The following is a 7,791-nucleotide window of genomic DNA, read 5'->3' on the forward strand; positions in this document are numbered from 1 at the left end:
GGGGGGGGGGGCTGGGGTGGGAGTTCTCTGGCTGGGGCTTCGGAGGATGCAGGGACACCCCTTCGAGCAAGATAGGGCCCGACAGTTCCATGCCCTCGGCGGCCCCCAGAGCAGCGCCCCAGGACACACAGGCCTGGCGATGAGAGAGGAGGGTGTCTGAGAGTCTTCAGAGCGTCTTTAGCAGGCTTGTCGCCATGGGGGAATCGTGGGATCAGTACAGCCAGATAGTCTAACTTTTCCAGAGAAGCTGTAAATCTGGATTTTTCTACGAAATCTTCTGATATTTCACCATTTGCAACCCACTAAATTGTTTTAAAAATACCTTCTGGGCCAAAGAAAATGACTTTAAGCCACCCTCTGTTATACCCTCCAACTTGGTCCCCAAACAGCAAGCAGAGTGTCTGCCTCTTTAGTCCAGATGATAAGGCCTCAGCCACTGAGCTTGTGCTCCTCAGAGCGCTCCTTCCCCAGAGGGCCAAGAGGGCAGGTGAGATGGGGGCAGGCGCAAGTGCCAGCATCAGTGTGGGTCACTAACCCCTCCCCCAAGAGGTGTCAGCCTGCTGTGGGGCTGAGGAAGGAGAGTCCCCCTTCCCAGCCTCTGATGCCCATGTCCACGGGGACCAGAGACCCCTCCTGGCCCAGCGTCTATAGTGGGCAAGGATGAGGGGGCAGGCGACCGCAGGCCAAGTGGGTGCTTTCTCATCAGCCCGGCCGGATCCTGGGCCCGAGCAGGGGAAGAGGCAGGAACCCTCCAGGCCTGAGTCCAGTCTTGAGCACCCTGAGGCCAGGACACCGGTTTGTGCTGCCATTTCTTTGACTGCCCCACCACGGCGGGGGAAACTGAAAGAGATCCCCCTCCCCTCCCCGGAAGCCCTGTGTGCCCTCTGCATCTCCCTTTGCCCTAGTAATTTTTAAGGCAAATCGGCAAACAGATGTATTTATTTGCTTTGTGTGTGTTGTAGGTTGAGTTGGTTTTGTTTTGACACGTTGGTTCAAAAATAAGATTTGACCCTTTGGAAAATCAACTTGCTAAAGCCATTTACTCTGCTTCAGCTTGAGGGGTTTAATTGAAAACAGGCGGAGCACACTGATACCCAACAGGCCTCCAGCCTGAAAGAGACCTCAGAGGAGGCACGCTGGCTCGGAGAAGGGTATGCACGACTTCAAAAGCAAGGGCCAGTGAGGGAAAGTTGTATCCCAGGAGAGAGGTTTTGCTTCAAAAATAGTGTTTAGTATGTGTTTTTTAAAAACAAAGACGCTAACAGGGCAGACCAGGCACACTGAAGATCTTACAAGCATAGGAAACAGTAAAAGAACTCACTGGAACTCCATCGAAAAGCAGCCTTGGACATGCTGTGTGTGAGCCAGTGAAGGAATGAGTTCGTGTAATAGGAGACAGGTATGTTGCTTCTGTTATTTCATATTTGGGTATCATTTTATTTACCTATGGTGAAACGCTTCCTCCTTCTCTGATTCCCTTAGCACTTTTCTGTACCCTGTGTTTGGTAATTAACAAGCATCACTTTGCCTTTTCTCCATATACACCCTCCTACCTTGGGCTGTAGCCTCTTGAGGGCAGAGACAACATTTTACACACATGACTAAGTGTGGATGGCAAATTAGGAACTCTATTTTAATGCAACAAGTACCTATTTACCCCTCTAATCTTGCAAGATTCTTAAAAGCAGCAGAGAGGAGGGGATCCCCGCTGTAATCATCGGAGGACAGGGCTCCAGGCAGACCTTCCTCTCTGAAGGTCGATATCGTGTGTGGAGGGGACCCTCTGTCTTTCGGGTGGAAAAGCCTGGTGAATAAGAATCCTTGGCAGTTAATGAGCACACGCTTTGTGACACGGCTTAGGCAGGGAGGGCGGGGTTGATGCTCAAGGATTCACCTACGACCAGGTTATAAAGTGAGGTGTGGAGTGATTGGTATGTTCTCATGGAGGAGCGTCCTTAAACACCCTGTCCTAACATTCAGGATGATCCTAAACAGCGGGGCCAGTTCCCTTGGTGCATATTAACACAAGGAAGCCTGGAAGGACCAGCACGTCCCCCAAGAGCTCCGGACCATTCGATTTCCTTGGCGTCAGTTTCCTGGGTCTTCAAGATGGCTTGTTCACACTCTAAAGCTCTCCAACTTGCCCTAACCTTTGAATAGCAGTGGCAACGTCACAGTGTCTCTGTGGGGCTAACGATTAAGTTCTTGTTGATGTCCCTCCCCATAGAGGGGATGGGGGGCCGGGCGGTTCTGCCACCCGGGGCTCCTGCTGGAGCCCCCAGTAAGTCCCTTAGTGTGAGGCCTGGTCAGAGCTGAATGTGCCAGGTGGATAGGGGGCCTTCCAATCCTGTCCTGCAAAGTCAGGGTGAAAATGGAGGCACCCCGGACATTACTCGCCAACTGCAGGGTGGGTCTAGTGAAAGGCCACCCGGCTGAACCCAAGGCTGAGACTCCGCCTCTTCCCTCCCTGCGTGCATGAGATGACACGTGGAAGGCGCAGTGCCAGGCACAGATCTCTGGCTCAGTCAATGTCTGCTGGCCCTGGAGGCAGAACATGGGGCTTAGGAGGTGCCTCTGGAGACAGCTTGCCTGGATTCCAGTCCCTGCCACTTGCCACCCCTGTGTCCCTGGCAAAATGCTTCTCTTGTTCCAGCTGTCTCATCTGTGGGCAGGGGTGGTGGTGCCAGCCGTACCTTTTAGGGAAAGTCGTCAATGTGCCCAGAACGGCATGGGTGCGAGACACACAGGCGCTGGCTCATGCCATTGTCCCTTCCTTCTCTTCCTGCTGGATTTGGTCTCATAGAGCCTGTAGTTAGGGGAAAACTAACGAAACTGTCTGGGGCAGGTAGAGGTTCCATTTGCATTGACTAGGGAGCATAGGAGAAGGGTATGCCCAGAGGTGGAGGTGGCACTAGGAATTAGAGACACTCTCTTGGTTAAGAATTTTTGCCTTAAATATCAGCAAATCTGGGCAATTATTTCTCCACTGTGGTTTTCGGAGTAGGCACATCAGGCTCTAGTTAAGGCAATTGACTCAACACTCCCCTTCCCTTGTCTGAGCCATCTCCCTGCTCCTCCTTTCCCAAACTTGGGATATTCTTCCTCTTCCTTGAAATTTTGCTGAAATTCTGCCATTTCAGCAGTCTGACATGGTGGGAAGTGGAGTCGCATCACAGTCAAGCAGATGGATGGGCTTGTCACTTCCCAGCTGTGTGATCTGGGGCAAGTTACTTGACCTCTCAGAGTCTTCGTCCTCTGAATTGATGAACTTACATCACAGCTTGGTTGGGCGATGACACTAAAGATCACATATGCGAACACACCTGGCACACAGCAGGTACTTAATATATGCTCGTTCCCTTCCTTTTAGAGCAAAGCCCTCTTGAAGAAGCCCACCTGGTTCTCATCACCCAGCGGCATCAGTAAGCTAGACGTTCATTCATCTAACGCAACGGCTACAGCTGATTATGTGTAATTATCTTGTTTTCTCTGTTCTAGTATTTTCCTTCACTAACTCCCTCCTAGATGTCTTTTTTTTTTTTTTTTTAAGGAAGGCTGCTCTCACCTTTCAAAAACTGAATTAGATACCCCTGCTGAGTGTTCCCATACCATCCTGACTTCACCTAATTCCACTGTTATTTCCAGTTAATTTATCACAAGATAGTGAGGATGCTTCTTGAGGTCAGAAATCTTAACCACTTTTTTCCTCCCACTGCTGTATCCTCAGTGCTCTAATAGTGGGATCCTCCCGGACCGGGGCACGAACCCGTGTCCCCTGCGTCGGCAGGCGGACTCTCAAACACTGTGCCACCAAGGAAGCCCCCTCCTAGACGTCTTTAAGTCACTCCGTTGGCTGGTTTCTCAAGGCAGAGTTGCATTTCCTTGGTTCCTCATCACAGGGCCTGGACAGTGCTCTCCAGACAGGTGGTGCCTCCAGGTCTCTGCTGGAGTTCCTGTCTCAGGTGGCCCTGGGTGTACCAAGCCAAAAGACCTTTGTGAGGGTAGCGCTGTGTCTACAACACATCTAGATGGTGACCTTGTCCAGGGAGCTGGCTCCCAGGAAAGCATATGCAGGGGAAGAAAGACCCAATCTCCATCATAAAATGGGGGCAGGAAAAGACCAGTTAGGAGCTAGGTGAGGTGGGCCACAGGCAGGTCAGGGTCGGCCTGGGTAAACAGAAATGTTAAACACGGGCCTCTCCCAGCTCCACCCTGGCATTAAACCCCACGGTTTGCGAAGTTTGGCTCCAGAGGCCTCCCAGTGACCCCAGTCTAACTCCCCTCCACTCTCCAGTGATGGCTGAAGGCGGGAAGATAAGCGACTCCTTGAACCAGACAAGCCCCAGGGAAATTCCATCAGCCCCCTTGGAGGCTCCATAAATGGGCTGGGGTCAGGGTGGGATGTGGGGCGGAGGGAGGGGTGGGGAGATAAGGCCTCTGCCTTGGGGTGGGGGTGGGAGGCCAAGGCCTGCGCCCAGGGCAGGGGCGGTGCTAGGGGTAGAGGTCCCAGGGAGCCACAGGCAGCCCTGTCCCCAGCCTGAGTTCATCGGGATGGGCTGGAAAGCCAGTGGGGATAGTTAGGGTAAAATGTGGGGCTAGCGAGCCAGGGAAAAGGAACGAGATGCCCTTCACCTAGGGCTCCGGGGCAGGCAAATCCACCCGACCCTGCCTCCTCCCAGCCTCTCCTTCACCGGCCTCCCCTCACTTCCTCCATCCTGGTGTCTTCTGTCTCAGTCTGCAGTCCAGTCCCCTGTACCTCACTGTGAAACGTTCCCCCTCACCTTGGGCTCTGCTTCTCTTCCACCCTTTTCTTTCTCTTGCACTCTCCCCCCTTGGTCCTTCGGCCTCACATCGCCCTGCTGCTCCCACATTTCCCATCCTCTGTTCCCCTCCTCTGATGGCCGGGCTCTGGTCTCCCAGGATAGGCTGGCCGCAAAGGGTGACCCCAGAATGGTCGCCAAGGCAATGAGGAAAATAGGACAAATACTGACCCGCAGTCAAGGGAACAGGGGGACCTACAGAAGATCCCAAGCCTGGAGTCCTCCCATCCCAAGACGCTGGCCCAGAGGGGCACTCAGGCTGTCTGTCTGGCCCCCACCAAGTCTCCCTCCCAAGCAACATCTGTACCCAGCTGTTGCCCCTTCCCAGAGCTGCTCTTCCAGCAGCCCTGGGGCATGTTCTTTCTTCTAAAAGATCAACCCCATCAGGGGAGCCCCAAAGAGGGCAGAGTTCCTCAGGTAGTTGATGAGGTGAACCAGAGCCACATGGCCTGTCGCCCCCCAGTGGCCATCAGGCTTTGTAGAGGCAGGAGGAGCTGCAAGGCCTGCTTTCTGAGGGAGCCTGGAGGGGCCTGGCCACAAGGCCTGGGATTCTGAGGAGATGTGGGGAGAATTTCTAGAGGCTTTTAAATTCAGGACCCAGACTGAATTCTTCCTCAGTGAGGGGCTGAGTGCCTGGTGGGCAAGGATACCATCTCTGTGGGGAGGGAAGGAGACTAAGTGACTGAGGCCTTGGGCCAGGCATGGTGGTGAAGGCGTGACCTGTAAGCTGGGACCTGAATGAAAAGCCCAGTGTGTGCAGCTGATCTTCAGGCCTGCTGTGTAGACGCTCTCCCAGCCCCAAGTCAGGTGCCGAGTCTAAGGCTTTGCTCTCCTCAGGGAAAACCGCAGTACCTGACACCTAACCCTCACAAGCCAGAGGGCCCCCCAGGTGCGAGTGTGTGTGTGCGTGTGTGTACGCTCCCGTGCGCGTGTGCTGAGGACTCGCTGCACCCCTCACCCAAGTTGGGTGAGGTGTGTCTGAGGATGTGTGCGTGTGTGTACGCTCCTGTGCGCGTGTGCTGAGGACTCGCTGCACCCCTCACCCAAGTTGGGTGAGGTGTGTCTGAGGACACTTGCTGGGGCTCTGCAGAGGATTCAGGCTATAACTGATTATGAACTATAACTCCCTGTTTGCTGGTGGTGTGCCTGGGCCCCAGGAGCTATAAAGTTATGTATTAGTCATGACCTTTAAATTCACGGGGACACCCTTTTCCGGGTCTCCGCTCCCATTCACAGGCCCAAAGATCAACATTTCTAAGTGACCATTTCCCTTCCTCCCTGCGGTGGCCTCAGCTGGCGCCCACTGTCCTGAGGCTGATGGGCTTCAGAGGGCAGTGCAGTTCCTCCAAGCGCACTCCCCACCCCCTAGTTATGCCCTCAGACAGGGCTTCAACCTTACCCTTTAAGGTCCTGCATTCAGTGAGGCCTGAGGACCGGAGGAGGGGGCCTGGTGGCTGGCACACAGTGCATATCAAGTATCTTCTTGAATAATAGTCCCATGCTAGGCTACATGTCCCTTCCTAACCTCTACCTCTAGCAGTGCTAGGCTCCACTTACCTCAGAAAACCAAGCGTGGCTATCTGGTGTCTGCCTCTTCAAAGGACCCCCTCCCCAGCAAGTCCCAGCTCTCCTCGTGGCCTCCCTTAAGGATTCTACGTGTTCTAAGTGAAAGCAGTCACACCCACCCAAACCTTCACAGAGCTGGGAAACTAATAGTGCTTCCTGGAATTGGTAAACCCATTTGATGTCATGCCTGGCCCTACCCCAGCTGTCCCCCCGTGGGGTAGGAGGCAGGAGGCAGATGGCGTCAGCACACGCCACCTGTTTGCAGACACACCCAGTGGGAGAGTCACCAAGCCCACCGCTTAGAGCCCTGGTTTTCCAGGCGGAGTTAAGTGTGCAGAGAAGGTGTCAGAATCCTTGGCATCTGCTGTTTGTAACCGGGAGGGGCTGCAACATCTATCAGGTCCTCTTCTCATCACTTTCTCTCTTAGAACAATACCCCAGGCAGTGGGAGCTTCAGGTAGGCCGAAGGTAAGCCGCCCAGCTGGGGCCTGAATATCGTTTAGTGGAGCATATGGTATTTGCATTCTGGCGAAGGCATCTTGGTGTAAAAGTGCCAACTGCAGGGGCTAAGTGCCAGCAACACCCTTTCTCCCCTCCCCTCCCTCCCTCCCGAGCCAGGCAGGTCATTGGTCTCCCTGACCGCTAAGATTCTAGAGTGTGCAGGACCCACTCAGCCACTATGCATGTGAGGTTGGTCTTCGGCAAGTTCAAGGCCTCGCCTGTGACGCTGCCCCCACCGTCATTCTAGGGGAAGATCTTTCTTTATTGATTGGTGGGGACCAAAAAGAAACAGTCTAGGATCACGGGTCCCCCGGGGATCCTGGCCAAGAAATGCGACTGCAGAGCCCTCCTGGAACGGGAAGCCCCTCCTCCCTCTAGAGCAGACAGCAAACGCTGGCCTTCGTCCACCTGACGGGCGATGGCTTCTTGTACTGACGCGGATGCTTTTCTCCTCATGAATGTGCAGTACAGTGGTCCTCACAGTGTGCTCTTTAGACCTACAGCACCACCACCACCCAGGAGCCTGTTCGAACTGCAAATTCTCCAGCTCCGCCCCAGAGCTACTGAATCAGGTACTCTGGGGGTGGGACCCAGCTCTCCATATTTTAAGAAGCCCCCCAGGGGATACTAAGTTTGAAAACCACTGGCATTGTCTCTTACACCTAAGAGGCCCCGGGAGGAGACCTCACTTGGTTTTCTGAACGACGCACGGAGAACCTGTCCAGGTGCATGTGGCTTGCTGCGATGGAATATCTGCCCAAGGAAGGTAGGCTACCTACCTCCCCCACTCCACCTGTAGCAGTCACCTGACCCGACCCCCTTCCCAGAGGAGGCTAGGGAAGGCTAGGTTTGGAATCTACTGCATGGCTCCTCACATGCCCTTTTCTTCCAGAAGGTGCAGCCG

This window comes from Lipotes vexillifer, unplaced genomic scaffold, assembly GCF_000442215.2.
Source record: "Lipotes vexillifer unplaced genomic scaffold, Lipotes_vexillifer_v1.1 scaffold131, whole genome shotgun sequence".
In the NCBI taxonomy this organism is placed as follows: domain Eukaryota; kingdom Metazoa; phylum Chordata; class Mammalia; order Artiodactyla; family Lipotidae; genus Lipotes; species Lipotes vexillifer.